This window comes from Delphinus delphis, chromosome 10, assembly GCF_949987515.2.
Source record: "Delphinus delphis chromosome 10, mDelDel1.2, whole genome shotgun sequence".
Lineage (NCBI taxonomy): Eukaryota > Metazoa > Chordata > Mammalia > Artiodactyla > Delphinidae > Delphinus > Delphinus delphis.
The window spans coordinates 86,681,427-86,698,159 of NC_082692.2; the positions used below are offsets into that span (position 1 = coordinate 86,681,427).

General features: G+C 45.2%; 1 protein-coding gene and 1 long non-coding RNA gene across 3 annotated transcripts in view; one reads left to right on the plus strand and one right to left on the minus strand.

The window, feature by feature from the left end:
* LOC132432457 (uncharacterized) overlaps nt 1-1,497 on the plus strand; it is a 34,867-nt gene extending 33,370 nt beyond the window's left edge. The window contains exon 3 of the long non-coding RNA XR_009520901.1: nt 992-1,497. This is a non-coding gene — a long non-coding RNA (uncharacterized lncRNA). The remainder of the gene's footprint in view (nt 1-991) is intronic.
* The window catches only part of PDZRN3 (PDZ domain containing ring finger 3), a 246,698-nt gene that overhangs the window by 29,075 nt on the left and 200,890 nt on the right, over nt 1-16,733 (minus strand). The window lies entirely within an intron of this gene.

Sequence of the window (16,733 nt, forward strand, 5' to 3'; positions counted from 1 at the left end):
AGTTGGAGTGCTGTGAAATTCGCGCCAAGGCCAAACTGTCTGAGCCGTGTTTTCCGTTAATGCGTGACACCGGGAGTCAAATCATCTACGAATTTATGATGCCATAGTAAATTTCTCCCTGGATTAAATGAATGCCGTAGACAGCACCCTGAGGAGATATCGGTTTGGCCAGTGCCAGCTCGCCATGCTGGGGATGTCTTGTGCTAAAGGTAGTTTTACCCACAGTGAACTCACAGTAAGACTTTTGAATGGGTCTGCAAGTTGGCCTTCTGCCAAACAGGAACGAGCATGGGACTTTCTTCTAAGGGAGCCTTCCAACTGTGTCTTAAAAAAAAAAAAAGAAATCCATCCTAGGAGTCTTTACGTTTTATCCACATAATTAGGTCTTGCAAATACCTCAGCGGAAAGGTCAGCTGCCTGATAAAAAGCACCCCTCCTTGTTCCTCCTGCTTCCTCTCTGCTGAAAGAGCTTGGACTTTGTTTCCTTTCCACCAGATCAGAGAGCATTCCCTCTGGGGGAGACTTGAGATGTGGGTTTAATTGGCTTTAGCCCATTGTGGAGGTCTGGTTCCTTTTGCTTAGACATGGAGCCGGGTCTCTGAGGCCAGGTTAACACACTAAGGGATGTAGAGCAGAAAAATAGAGAACTGGGGTCTCTTGATGATTATCATTGAGCACATGAAGCGACCAAGCTTAGAACCTCTTAACCCCAAACTTCTTGTCATATTTGATAACACAATCCTCATACTTGAGGCCATTTTCACTTGTATTTTAACTCCCTGCAGCCCCAAACACCCCAATAGGTATAGATATTGCACCGATGTACTGTAAAGTTAGACAGGAGCGTAGTATTTGTTCCTACAGACGTTCCTCTGATGTGTATAAAACAGGGGGTGAAAATGCTTTTCTGATTAGGAGTGTATTTTACTCAGCTTATTATTATTATTATTTTGTACAGAAAAGTGATGGCAACTATTGCTTTCTCGTACAGGTGTCTAAACCAATGCTAGAACCGCTAAGCAGATGCTTAAATGGTACCTACAACACTTAAAGGATGGACTCGTCTGCAGCAGTCTAAGCTAAGAAGATTCTCGGGGGCAAAGAGCTGCCCTGTGTCCGGGCGCACACGATTACAGACGCAGGCAAGCTTTTCCGAATCCCTCTGACTTTGGGTATTATTCAACGGCATGGATGCATCGGCACCCATAACATCCCGAGGGCCTAAGATGCAGAGAAAGAGGAGGTGGCAAATCCCAAGGGAGGCCAGGAACTTGGTCGGCGACTGTGAAGCATCCTCTCATCCCCCACCAGATCGTCACCCCCCGCTCACGGCCGGGTCCCACAGAAAGGCAGTTCTGACCACTGAAGCGGACCCAACAATTTCAGGAGCCCGGTGCCCTGTGTATGTTAATCAAACACAGTTCCAATATGCCGCTCCACAAGCCAGGGGACCCGCTCCTTTCTCACGGCTCAGGGCTGCAGTGCCCAGGGGCTCAAACTGTGGAATCAGACCGGGGTTAGAATCCGGACTGTCGCTTTGGACAATTTATTTCCCTCTGAGTCTCGGTTTCCTCATGTGCAAAATAAATGTAATTATAGTGTCACGCCTCTTAGGGTTATTATAAAGTTTAATGAGATAATCTACTTTACAGCCTAGCATGCACATCATAAGAGTTTACTAAGATACCAGTGCTCACGGGGATCCTACCCCAAAACAGTCACATTTTCCCAGGAGAAAAGAGTCTGCAAATCAAAGAAGCAAAAGCAGCCTAGTTAGGTGGTCTTAAGAGGCATTTGTATACTGAGAGGCTTTTTGATTTTTCAGGGAAGTTCCCAGCCCAAACGTTCCTCCGCTACCGACACACATATTGATATTTTCAGTCCGCAGTTTGGGATTCTCTGGGGCGGGCGGTGCAACGGAGAAATCTTACAGGACGCCTAGACCCCTGCCACACAAGCTTCTTGACAACGTATTTTAGGCATCATTACATTCTCTTAAAAGACGATGAGACAAGGCAGGAACTTACTCTCCTAGACAATCCATTTTTGCGGCCAAATTTGTTCGCAATTACCTTGTGCACATAACACTTATTACCCTGTCATCTTGGAATCACATCACTGAGAGACTTAGCGAGGTGATGAGTCCGGTGCATGCCGTCAGCCAGCCGAGAATGACAACCTTTATTCCCGGGATTAGCATTACATGTACATTACACAAGACGGCGGTGACGATGGCTGCAATTACAGGCGCAATGCTCATCCCGTGACGTTTGGCCCAGTCAAATTAAATATCATTAACTCGCCCAATTGAGCAGATTGCCTTTAAAACAGTTAATGCAGCTCTAAAACCAAGGAAATGGAATGTTTGGGGAGAAAAAACGCTGCTGGTAAACTTTATTATAAATTAAATGCTTACGTTATTCACCTAAGGCTCCGGATGGTCCCCTGGGATGTAGGTGCCATTAGGGTGAAAATCCAATTCCTTTATCTCAGGGCAAACATCACTGCTGCAAAAGTGACAGGACACTAAGGGACCTTCAAGAGGTCCTTTAGCATACGATCTCCAGGGACAGGATGCCGAGGGCACGGAAGGATTCCCTCCCGGTTGCATTTAAGCCTGGGTAGCATGACTCCGGCTCTTTGCATGAGGTGCCCGTCGGTATGTTTTCCACGGTCCTGAGAACGAACGCAAAGCTGGTAGGTTTTTCCACATGGGGGTACATTTCATGGATAACCCAGCTGTCCATCTTTCACCCATTCACCAGGTATTTTCTGAGGTTACTCAGGGAGACCTGTTCCCCTCTTGGCTGACGGGATACCACTTGGAAGGATTTCTTGGGGAAAAATGAGGCCACAGGAGGTGCAAGCCACTTAAGAAATGGTCAGATGAAATGCACTGTGGGTAGCATTTCACCGTGGCATCTAATGAGAGGTTGGATCTGGCCGAGGAAGGCAAAATCTACACACGCTGGAACGGTAATTAAGCTCACGACCTAGAAAGACTCTTGGTTTTCACGGTCTACCTAGAAATTCCACTGGTGAAACTACTGTCATACGCTTTTTAAAATCACCTTTCAAAACAGGAGCCGGAAAGCTTTCAAAGTTCCCTACAACATAATTATAAGCATTTCGTGGTATTTTAAGATCTATCTGGAAAAGACATAGCATATTCTCTCTAAATTAGGCAATCCGTTTCTATTTATGGGAAGACAGTTGGTTTCTGAGGATCTGTGTATCACGATCACCTCGATTTCTATTACCTGTGCAAACGACCCCAGTATAAAGTGCTAATGCAGTTTTCAATTCAGCCTACTATAAATTACGCCCCGGGCTAAAACCCCGGTTTTATAGGGTTCATTTAATTAAATACAGGGGCAGTGATTGCATTCTGTAAAATATCACACCTATGTTGTCAAACTAATTAAAACTTAGATTCCACTGGAAGCAATAGACGATAATAAACTACACACTGAAAAGTAAAAGGTTTCAAGCCCTGATTTAGGTTGGATTAAAAAAACTTCTTTCATTCAGGCAAACTCCTGTCTGCCTTAATTTATTTCAAATTTATAGTCTGCTCTGGGGCTTGATAAAGGGAAGGCCAACTTATCTAAAATAGAGGTATTATGGCGGTGAAGAAGGAATATGGGTCTTAGTGAACAAATGGTGTTCAAATTAATATGTTTCTGTGCAAAGTACTCACTTTCAAGACGGTATGAACAAGGAGAGTACACTCACAGAGACCTCAGTTCCGATGTAGTAGAACTTACATCTGTACGGGTGCATTCGGTTTGCAGTAAGGACCGCAGTGAGGTTCGTCCATGGTCATTTCTAAATGTGTCCTGATGTTTTTTCCTAGGTTTGGTATTTCTTCAACGGGAAGATCCCCTCATTATATTCTGAGTGCCCTGTGTGGATGAAATGTGTAGCCTGGCTAATGTTCCTATCAGAGGAGTCTTCCTTCTGTCAAACTTAAGCCTATCATGTTTCAAAATGCTTTACTGTTTTTTTTTTCCCCTAAATATAGAATATACATGGCTACCAGCCTCCGAGTGATAAAAGAGATGACACATCTTAAAGAAAGAGGCTAAAAATCATAGATGTACTCAGATTAAAAAGTATTAGTCCTACACTATTACAAGATGCTTTTCTTCTCAGGTCAAAATCTTGTCTTCATCAACAAAATGCTGCTTATCTCCTTTTGGAAGCCTTGATTTCATCCCCCCGAAATCCCATTGTGAACGATAGGTCACAGAGGTCCATTAAACTACAGTGGTTTTGAACCATTTTGCATCTTAAAATGAACATGCCTACTTTAACCTCATCTTAAAGGTGGTAATTTAAAGAAGCAGCTCAACGTATCATAGGAAAGCCCAGTGGTGAGTACTTGGAAACAAGGTGTTTCTACAGCTGAATCTCTCTACAGTCTAGGTCCCTTAAGTCCTTCTTTGAAACGCGAGTGTCTTTTCCGGGTATGTATTTAATGCTGGAGGAGGGACTGGTTTCAGGTTACAAGTCAGTTAAATATGGTCCTTCACATTCCAAGGGTTCAGCGCTGTTCATCCCGGGAGGATGTTCTCGCAAATGTCTTCAACCATTCCTGCCCCTCTCTTATTCTTTCTTACTCATCTGAAAAGCCCTGGCCTATCTTTCTGGCCAGTCACCTGCCTCCCCGTTTCTACCTGTAGACTAGTGATGCTGGAGAACATTCCCACAGGAGATGTCGCTGAGTCAAACGGGATCACACCCTTCACAGCTGTTTTGAAATGTGTAATTATGTACTTATTTGATTTTCGGTTGATGGCCGACATTTGCTCATGGGGCCCTAAGTTCCACAAGGGCAAGAACTGTGTGTTTTGTTCACTATAGGACACCCGGAGCTTAGCACAGCGGCTGGCATGTAGCAGCCTCGCAAATAATTTATCACCTGAGTGACCTATTCACGCATCTGCAGACTGTCATGTTCCTCTCGTGCACAGTTGTTGGCATTTCATGGTCTTTCCTACTCTTGAAACAAAAGCATTTTCTGCTCTGATCTTACATTCATAGCTAAGATTGACACAAACCTGATTATGTGTCCATTTTTATAATTGTCAGATTCCAAACAAGAATAAAACGTGTGTTGTATTTTGTTACATACATACATATTCCGTGAGGAGTGCTTTCGATCTTAAAGAGTCTCCTGTTCCATTTCTTGATACGATCCAAGTGGTATCAAGGAAAGTACCCTCTGATGTTTTGGAGAATAAAATATATGAGGCCCAGAGAGGTCTTGGAGTGTTTGTGAAGAAACAAGGCAGCCCTAGCTAAGCTCTCCTGAAGTCCCTGGGTTCTGAACTTGCAGGTGACAAGGTGGAACCACTAGAAGTCAAAAAGGAACCTTGAAAAAAAAAAAAAGGAACCTTGATCCCCAGTGGAGAGGAAAGAAATAAGAAATACCAAATTGACAGACCTCACCGAAAAATCCGAAAATGGGAAATTGCTTCTTTCTCTTTCTCGGACCATTCTCTCTCCTCCCCATATCCGTCCTCCCCCTTCCAGCAGGGGCGCAGACTCAACCGTGAGCAACGTGCCCAGGCCGGGAGGTGATGAGGACAGGTGGGCTACAGGTGTGTCCGCCCAGAAGAAGGCGGGCGCTTCTCTAACTCACAGCGAAAGCCAGAAGGGCTGGCCTTGGGCCCGCTCGGGTGCCCAGCTCTGGAGTCGGGTGTAGTGGAAGCACGCGATGGCCTGGCCTACGGGCATTTACACTTGAGTCCTGGATACATGGAGGGGACTGCTGGGTGCTCGGCTACCTCACCCTGCACCAGGAGGGTTGTCAACAGGGGTCCTCCCTGAGGACATCCAGGTTGAACACTCCGAGGAAGCTCTCTGTGCGGCATCGCTCACCTTGGTACCTAATGAGTGAACAGAATACGTGAGGCCAAATGCTGGAGTCTCTGACACGTCAATCGTGATACAGCCAACAGGGGGACAGCACCCTGCTGTCCTGCCAGACGAAGACTTAGTCTAAGCACTCTGTCTGCGTTAACTCACGCAGTCTTCCCATGAGGGTGGTGCTACTATCATCACCATTTAACGGGGATGAAATCCAGAAGCACAGAGAGTGTTTGTGCACCTGAAGACCTTCCGCTAAGGATGCTGGTGGCTTTCGCCTTGAATTGGGAGACGCACGCTTAGTTCAGAAGGGTTCACGCTTCTTTCTACACGTCAAGTTTACTGCATTTAACCATCCATATTGGCATGATCTCCTACGGTAACAGCAAATATAGCCGCACATAGAAGGAACAAAGCGTGGCCAGGTTTTTGCAAGCATCACAGCAAAGCCTTATGAAAACCATTTTATGTCATTTCCATCTCCTTGGTATAAACTTCATATTGGTCTCATAAATCTCCTGTACAAACTTAAATTTGTTCGTTGATTTCCTCAGACTAGAGGGCTGGCTAGAATCAAATTTCTACCCTCAGGTCTCTGACCATTAGAGGAAGGGACGTGTAGGAAGATTCTTCCATCAACAGAATTGTCGTCACACAGGATTTACAACAACGTTTCGTGATGTTTCATGTCACCACGGTCATTTAAGTTTCAAGTGAGGAGGGGCTTCTAACGGATACTGCATGAAGACGGGCAAGAAGAGGCAGGAGTTTTACATGTCATGGGGGTCCGCGGTGAAGGTTGTAAGCTCCAGCCATAGGGCTGATTGCCTCGGCTTCAACGTAGGCCGTGTCACTTATGTGCTGTAGCATCTTGGGCAAGTTAACCTCTCAGTGCCTCAGTTTTCTTACCAGCGAAATGGGTTTACAGCAGGACCTATCTCGTTGGGTGGTGTTAGAATTAATTAGGCTGTGCAGAGAAAGTAATTAGGGTGCATGGCCCTGCAGAGTGAGGGCTCAATAAACGTTAGCTATCTGTTGTCCTCACTCATTTGGAGAATTACTGGGGAACCCATCATGTGCCAGGCACTGATACAGTGGTAACCAAGGCCCAGTAACACTGGGTAAAGAATGAACACTGTCGGGGCTCTGGGGGGAGACACACAGGGGTCTGAATCCCTGCTCCGTTTACCAGACGTGTGACTTTGGGTAAATCATTCTACCCCTGTACCTCAGTGTCCCAGTTGGAAATGGGGGATATTAAAGTATTTCCCTCCTAGGGTTTTGAGACAAAGATCTAAGCACAGGGCTCAGTGTTAGCTGTTGTTATAACCCTACAAACCTGGACAAATTACCTACCTCTCCCTGTGCCTTATCTATAAATGGAGTTGTAAAGGTTTGTAGAAAAGGGCTTAGAAGGGAGTCTGGCTCGTAGTCACCACTTTTACAGGAGATACTGGCCCACGTGTGGTTCCTAAAGATTCCAGCTGTCAAACTTAGCTGCAAATAAATCACAAGAACACCCATAAAACAGATCCTACGTCCCACTCATTTATGGGGAAAGAAAGCCTCTTCTGGATCCTGGCATCCATCTCAAGGATGTGATACTGTGCACTCCACGCACTGGGTGTTTGCTCTGTGCCAGGTGCTGTGCTAAGTGCTTTACGTGCACAATTTCATCCCATTTCACAGGAAGAAGGTCAATGGTGAGGTGAGCGGTATTACCTCTGCTTTTCCGGGCCAGGAAGTAAAAGCCCGAGGAGTGCTGGCAGCTTCCTAAAAGATGTGCAGCTCGTGAGCAGGAGAGATGGGATTGGAACAAGGCCTGCCCAACTTCAAGTGCATGCTCTAACCACTGGGCAGCACAGCTGGACTGCTAGGACCCAACCTCAGCCTTGAAGCGAAGGGAAGTGTTAATGGCTGATTATACTGACCCCAAGAAGGGATGGTGGGATGAACCTGGGATGAAACGGTGTCATCAGAAAGAGAAAGGGGTGGGCCCTAGACAAGGAACATACTCTCAAGTGGGAAGAACAAAGACCCTTGTCAAAGGAGGACATTCACTGGACGTGCCTTGCTGGGGATGGGTGGGCTCCTCCATGCTGAACCAGGTGGGCTCACCTTTCCCAGGAACTCGTGGTGGTAATGACACCACATGTAATGATGTTCACTAACCCATCCCTTCCTACTTAACTGCAGAGAAGCTCAAAGCAGAGGGGAATCTATCTTTTCTCTAAATTCTTTTCTCACTAAGTTGTCTCATCAGATTTTAGCCTGTCTGTCCTACGAACGTCCATGTCCCAAGGCATGTTGTGAAGCTCTGGCAACGGAACACCATTTAAAATAGTCCAATTAGGGCAAAAGTAGTCTTTTGTTAAAAAAGAACATTCTTGAGCAGTAATGAAATAAGTAGCCTCAGAGTTTCTGAAGCCTTTGAATCTTAAAGAGGAGTCGGGCCAAGAGATCTAATTGTGAAAAATGCTTACTGGCCTTAACGACCTGTACTTTATTTGCTGCTCTTAACAAGATTATGAAATTTCCTAACTATCTCTAAAGAACACGAAGGTCAGGCAACAAACCAATGAATTCCAGAAAGAAAATCAAAGCTAAAGTTGATTCACTTTGAATAGAATTTCCTGGCTCTCAAGGATTTGTGTAACCTCAACAGTGATTTGGAATCTTGTTTGTTTGTTGTCGGTTTTCTATCCAAAGAAATACAATTATGATGCGTATCACTTAGATGAAAACTAATTTTGGCTCCTGCATCACCAACTAGTTCATTTAGTGGTCTACAGACCGATTAGTAAAACGTCTGTTAAAATGACTGTGGAGGATCCTTGAAGAAAACGCTGTAGAAATTAAATGTCGTCTTAGTGGTTAAAAAAAAAATCAGTTGAGAAGGGCCTGGTGTCAGTATGAAAATAAAACTACCCTTGAATGTTTAGAGAATGGCTAGTTTTCCTTCTGTCCTCATATAGGAGTAATCATTAGTTGGCTTGTCCATAATCACCTTTCTAAATGAATTATGCTGTATCTTCTCAAATACCTCCCATTTCCTAAAAAGCATTTTTAAAAGTTCCACATCAGGGGAAAACTAGAAAGCAGGGCTGGAACTCGAAATGTCCTCCAAAGACCAAAGCTACTTGATTCTTTGAACAAATACTTTCTAACACTGGTGAGTATCTTCTATGTACCATACACGAGGCTTAGCACTGTACACTCAATCACTTATTCATGTGCAATCAGCACATGAATAACAAAACCTGGGAATGATTATGTGCCCAATACCCCTACTGAAACCCCAGCGCATTAGTGAGCAAAACCAGAAATGGGAGCTGCCCCAGGCAGTTCATAGTCTGGGTAAGGAGACAGATGCTAATAATCACGTAACTGAGGGAAGGAAAGAGAACCTGGCAGGGTTAAGAGGGCGGGTGTTGGGAAGAGGGGGCTCCTCTGAGGAAGAGACGTTGAGGACAAATCAGAAGAATAACCAGGATTTACGTGGAGAGGAAGAGAGGAGAGATTATTGCAGACGGAGGGAGAAGCATGTGCAAAGGCCCTGAGGCTGGACGAAACCTGGTACACGAGGATCAGGATAGGTGGAACCGAGATGCTTATGTGATGAGACTAGAGGGGTGGGCGGGTGCAGACTATGTCGACCCTCAGAGGCTACAGATAGGACTTTGGTTCTGAGATGATTTAAGCGAGGGTGGGGGGTGGTGGTGGTGGTGGTGGAGAGGTGACAGGACTCAAAGGCTACGTGTTCAGGTTTACATCTTAGAAACATGATCATAGCATGTGGCTGCTGTGTGAAGAATGGACTGGAAGAGGCTAGGAACGGGGCGACTGAGTGGCACAAGCAGACCAAAGAGATATTTGGAAAGTGGAGCCCTCCCAACCACCAGGGGAGTTCTTTCCATTTTCACAGGAAGTTGAGACTCAAGAGGGCAAGTGACTTGCCTAAGGGTTCCATAGCTATTCAACAGGAGACCAAGTTCAAGCTCGCCCGAGCTACTAACTCCAAATACAGCATTCTTTGCAAAGTAAAATACCTGTTGAGGTGTGACTATCAAGACAAAACAAACGCAAGCTCCAACTCTCAACACCTTGAACTGCATAGGGACCTAGGCAGGTCCTGGGTTTCTTGATAATGTGGGTGGTTCTGCTACTGGGTTACTTCCTGCCTAGAGGCTCTCTGTAATGGGCGGGGTCCTAAGTCCCTGCTCCCTGCTCCTTCTTGGGGTGCTTTCCTCACAAGTTCACGTGGACGCTGAGAGCGTCCTGCCCCGACCAAAGCTCCTAGTTATTGCTGGAGACTTTGCTTCCCAAGACTCTGGAATCCTGGATCTCCACCCTTTTGCGGGAAAACCATAAGGAGCTTAGATTAGAAGAGGAAGCACAGTTTATCTTGCTGATTGATTGAAAAAGCTACTCAATCTCGAATCTCAACAATCCTCTCTGGCAAACAGGACACAGATTCCCCAGCTTCAAAAAGCGGAGCTCCACCCACTTGCTCCTAACACTCTTCGTCCTTCACATAAACTGTCCCACGTTATTGGTGTTTTAGTATGAAAAATGCAAACCATGTCCACTGACAAGAATTTTTGGATTTTCAGTTTTGACCGTTACTGGACATCAGCAGTTCTAAGCGGTATTACGATAGCTAACTGTGGGCATTTTCATTATGAAAAATGTCCTAATCTTCCCACAGGGAGAGGTAAGAAGGGAAAGAAAAACTGCAGAATTGAAGCCTGCAGTTTGGCAGGACAGCCCTTGGTTTGGTTTTGTTCTGTTTTGGGGGACAGCCCTTGTTGTGCAAGTGTTCTCAGAGTCGGGAACATGACTCCATATTTTATGCTAACAGAATCATTGTGGAGAGTGATGCTGCGTAATTGGGGGACGGGTGCCATTTCACTGCTTATCTAGTTGACATAATTACAGCACAAAAGTTAACCTTGTGTCTGTCCTCAACTTTGGGAAGATTCTATGTTTTTAATTGCAAGTTACTGTTCAATTTGTTAAGGAAATTTAGGTTAGAGGAGAAAATATTTGCTTCTTTTCTGCTGGGTTGAGATGTATTTCTAAATTTGAATAACATTTCCAAAAGGAAAAACACTTCATCCTACCAGCTCACATTTCATCTGTAATATGTACGACTACTCCGTTTAGGAGTGCTTACATGCAGTAATGAATCCGGACACATCTTTCCTGGATTGCCAAAACAGTCATACTTTGCTGAGACCCCTCCCTTGCAACCAGAGCCCAGGAACAACTTTACATCAATAGATTGTATAAGTCCTAAGTTACCTCCACTGAAATATGCAATTACTTCGTGGCTGCTGTGAGAAATTAATGCAGATTTCTGGAAATACTGCCTGTGAAAGAAGAACCAATGAAAATGAGTGGGAATAACCAACTCTGGAGACATCTACGGTGGAAGAAACAGAAACTGGGAAGATTTAGAACCTTTATGAATCAAAAATAAACTTAAGTTGGTACTCCTTTCTCAAAGATTTATAAATGTGATTTACAAATGGCACGAAAAGAATAATGATGACATTCTAGGATATTTATCACCTCTGAAATAGGAAATAAAATGACTCTCCCTCTTGACTTCACAGGCACTGAAGGGCTTAAACTACGACCCCATTATAATAATTGATCCTCGCTTTTTTTTGGTGATTAAACTCTGGGCAATAAGAACGGCAGAATAATTGCATATTTCAACTGCACAGAATACCTAGCACATAGGAGGCCCATGGTAAGTCTGTTGAACTGAGCAAAAATAAAATTAGAGATATTTGTAGAAAATATGAACTGGGTTAAAAGTACTAAATCACATACGCATGAGTCTTGTCCTTGATAAATGCTGGGAACCAAGAAGATAAAGTAAGCAAAATATTATACTTTTTGTCAAAAGAAACCACGGGTCCTTTCTGGCCTCAGTTTCCTCACCTGTAAATGAGGGGATTACTCTAGGTGATGATGATGATGACTTTTAATGTAGGATGAATCTCAGTGGACCCTGGGGCCCTCCTTGATTATTTCTGATTACCCAACAGCTGGCCTATGCCTTACAGCCTTTCTAGACACAATCCCATAATCCCCTGCTCCAACAATTCAGTCACCTCCTGGGAGCAAGACCTGTGTCCCTAAACCCTTTCACATCCTCTGGATACTCACTTAAAACCTCTTGATTTCCCACTAGCTATCTACCTTACGTTTGGTAGTGTATATATGTCCATGCCTCTCTCTTGCTTTGACAGCTAGTGGGAAGCAGCCGCAGAGCACAGGGAGATCAGCTCGGTGCTTTGTGACCGCCTGGAGGGGTGGGATAGGGAGGGTGGGAGGGAGGGAGACGCAAGAGGGAAGAGATAATGGGAACATATGTATATGTATAACTGATTCACTTTGTTATAAAGCAGAAACTAGCACACCATTGTAAAGCAATTATACCCCAATAAAGATGTAAAAAAACAAACAAACAAACAAAAAACCTCTTGATTTCACTTTCTTGCTCTCCATTTTGGTTACATGGAAGCATCCCATCAGGGTAGCACGTCCTTTCAGTCATCCCCCTGACTCTCAGGTCCAGCAGGGGACACAGAGGAGACGGACCCCTTGCCTGCAGCCACCTGGAGAAACTTTGTTTAGATGACAAAACAACCCTGAGTATGATGCAGGGAAGTGAGCCATGGGGTGCTCCAGTGAGAGGGTGGCCAGCCCTCCATTCTGCAATCTCTCTTCTGCTATTGGATGGTTAGAGAGCTTTAATAATTGAAGCTGAAGAGGATAATCTTGTGAGAGGAAGGAGAATAAAACTGCTTGCAGGGGTGCAGAACTCTAGTCTCTAGGATGGAGAAGAACCTGCAGCGTTTTCTAAGATGATTTATTAGACCTGGGTAGAACTTGCTAGAAACCTACCAGGAGCAAATCATCTGGGAAGGAATTAATGAACCAAACAAAACACTTGACAATGCAATTAGAATATGAGGAAATGTAGGGGTTTTCCAAAGAGAGAGAGAGAGAGAGAGGCAAGTGTGTGTCCATGATTTTGATTATGTCATACAGAAGGCTGGAAAAAGAATGGAATAATATTTTTGAAGGTAAAGTTATCACAGGGGGAGACGGAGATGGCTGCGGTTGATATTTGCAGTTTGGATGCTTCAGGAGAGTTAGCAAGTGTGCCCAGATGGGTGGAAATTCACTTGCAGCTGTGTTTCAGCAAAATGGTGCTTGGGTCTGAGAAACAGAAATAAGACCGCTGGCGGCAAAAATGATTCCCCATCACGCGCAGCGGCAGAGGGCAGCCGTGCAAACACTGTGTTTCTCTTCAGTTGCTTTAGGCAACAGTAGTTTTTTTCCCTCTGTTTTGGTTTGGGTCAGGGATTTTTCCTTTTTAAAACCTTTTCTTAGTTGAGTTAGAAACCAAGAGTCTGAAGCTCTGGAAACTTCCCTTCGACCTCATTTCATCGTGCCTGTCGGATGAGCTCACTGAAAAACAAGCTCGGCAGTGGTAACATTCGCTGTGTGTGTCCAGAGGAAACTTCTGGCTGCATACCTGTGCTAACTGCTATCCTAGGCTTTGCATACAAACTCTATCTGGGAATAATATAGGCTCCTTTTTATTGATATGAATGTATAAGTCTAAATACATACTTAAAAAAATTTTAAATTGAAGTATAGTTAATTTACAATGTTGTGTTAGTTTCAAGTGTATGGCAAAGTGATTCAGTTATATAGGTATGTGTGTGTATATATATATTCTTTTCCATATTCTTGTTTTAATTTTAGGCAATAATTTTTTTTAATTGAAGTATAGTTGATTTACCTTTTCATACTCTTTTCCATTATGGTTTATTACAGGATATTGAATATAGTTCCCTGTTTTCAAAATCTACAGTTGGACAACTTATGTGCCCTCATCGCCTTCGCTAGCATTTTTTTAAAAAATTTATTTTATTTTATTTTATTTTGCAGTATGCGGGCCTCTCACTGTTGTGGCCTCTCCCATTGCGGAGCACAGGCTCCAGACGCGCAGGCTCAGCGGCCATGGCTCACGGGCCCAGCCGCTCTGCGGCATGTGGGATCTTCCCGGACCGGGGCACGAATCCATGTCCCCTGCATCGGCAGGCGGACTCTCAACCACTGCGCCCCCAGGGAAGCCCCTTCGCTAGCTTTTTTAGTTTAGCAGGGAGATGGTTAATATCAAAACATTTCTTCTTTTAAATATACGTCACACAGTCACACCACCACCTACACAGACCTTTTATTCATTCAAAAGTGTTTTCGTCGGCTGGAGCTCAACGAGTAAGTGTCAAAGTTTGCATAGCATGCTGGAAACAAAGCCCTAGCTGGATAGCGAAGCATATGTGGGACATGTGCACGTGAAAGTAATGATACGCTTCTCCTAGAATCCGGGACTCTTTCTGCCCCAGAGCCTCTGTCTGGGGATCCGTGACTATTCACAGGTCAGGAAGCCAGCCTGGCCACCATGACTCAGTCCTAATCCCCATTACAAGTGCCCCGAGTGCTGGTCACAGGTGTGACTTCACCTGAGAGGCAACGTGGCGATGTCTCTCTCCATCTCTTGAGTGGTGAGAACTGTGAGGGCCGTAACCTTTTTAGTTAGCTTTGCAACCACTGCAGCATCGTCAGTGGCTGTCCCGATGTGGCACACGGTCGGCGTTCAAAAAATAACCTATTGGGGCTTCCCTGGTGGTGCAGTGGTTGCGAGTCCGCCTGCCGATACAGGTAACACGGGTTCGTGCCCCGGTCTGGGAAGATCCCACATGCCGCGGAGCGGCTGGGCCCGTGAGCCATGGCCGCTGAGCCTGCGCATCCGGAGCCTGTGCTCCGCAGCGGGAGAGGCCACAACAGTGAGAGGCCCGCGTACCGAAAAAAATAAAATAAAAAAATAACCTATTGAACAAATGACCGACTCTGAGCATTTCCTCCAAACATATGGCGTCATTCCACCTCTGCATATTATTTTGGGGAAGACTTGGCCTTACAGACATCTCCTGAAAGCCCTGTTCTCCACTGTTGCTTTAACAGAAATGACTTAGCTACAGTGGTACCCAGTGATGTCCAGAAGCTGGCCTTTCTGGATTCATTCGTGGCGCTTTACGCATTGCCCTGGAGACTTACGACCCATAACGATGATCCTCTTTGACCCAATTTTGGAGACCTGGCTGCCCCCGCCTCCTCTAGAAATGCCGGCTTTCTCCCTTGGTCCCCATAGATCGGCTTGTTTGACAATATATAACAGTGTTCAGCGCAATATCGTGCCGTACATACACTCAAACATATCACAGCTCACTTGCACACTCCCAACACCCTAGGCAGAGGGGGAGTTTGTATTCCTGTGCTTCAGAGGAAGAGTCTAAGGTTCAGAGAGGCTCAGAGAACTTTCCACAGCACAAAGTTACTCCATAGCACGGCCCTGAGTTTCCCCCTTTTATACATCAACGCTGAGTAAAACGAGGTCTCTGGTTTGTCTTCTCAACTAGGCCATGAATGCTGTGAGCACAGGGGTTGTTTTCAGTCTTTCTCTCAGCATGTGGCCCAGAGAACACAGTAGGCACTCAATACATGCTGCCCGTAGGACCACCAGAGGGTGACCCTCAACTGGGGTAAGCTTCAGGTGGAATCCCTCCCCTGCCTTAATCAAACAATAGGATGAACTTCCACTTGAAGGCAGTTATCACACTGATAACATCACATAACCTCTAAAGCTGTAGACCTACCTCCATTCAAAAGAGGACAAAACCACGCACAGTTTCTTGGTTAGGTCTTTCTACGATGCTTTTGTAGTTGACCAACATTCCTTTGCAGTTTACCTTACGCTCACTGGTGTAAGATTTAACTTCGGACCCCCTCCTCCCTTCTCCCCACGAATGTCAACCCCACAGGGCAGGGACTTTGCTTTCCATTGCAGTGCCTGATACTTAGCACGTTACCAGGACCACGGAGGGACCTCTGAGTGTGTGTGGAAGGAAAGAGTGAGGGGGTCTGCCCACATTCAGGTCTCTGCTTGAGTCAGGCAGTCCTGCGTTAGGATAACTGCTCTCCCTCTCACCAGCCACGTGATCCCAGGCAAGTTAGTCAGCCTCCCTCACTGACTCTCAGTTGTCTCATCTGTAAAATGGAACTAACAATAGTACCTGGACGTTAAGGGGCTGTGTGAGAATTACACGTATATGTATGACACATGTGTATAAGCCACGTGCACAGCAAATAACAGTCATCTATCATTGCTATTATTATTTATTGGATGCTAATAAACAAAACCCCCAAATCATGAGAATATATTGTCCTCGGGCCTTCACTATTCATTCGAGGATAAAGAATACGATGCTGGAATTGCTTCCTCCTTTGTCTGGACATTTCTTAACTGTGGCTGGATAGGGAATAGAATTGGTTCTGAAACCTCAGAGCCAATTGAGATAAAAGAGATGCACTAACTCTCACACTGATTTGCCCCCCTTCCTTCAGTCTTAGGGGAACAGCCATATGCTCCCAGGTTCCCCTCCATGGAAGACCTTGAACAGAAACTTCATCGGGGTGGGAGAGATGAGACAGACATGCCGAACAACTCAAACTTCAATTCCTGCAAAGTTTCCAGAGGCCTAGCCCTACCCTACAAATCTTAAGCTTACAAAGTTGCTAGATCGAGAAATAAAAAGGAGAAAATGCCAGTCCGGGGGCAAGAGAGGCACCCCTTGCTAAGGAATTATTCCAAATGGGAACACATCAATATATGCAGGTAAGTGCAGCATAGGGTCGCTGGTATCTAACATGGAGAGGATGTGCAATACTTATGCCGGGCATTTCAAAACTAGATAAAAAGGTACGGAATC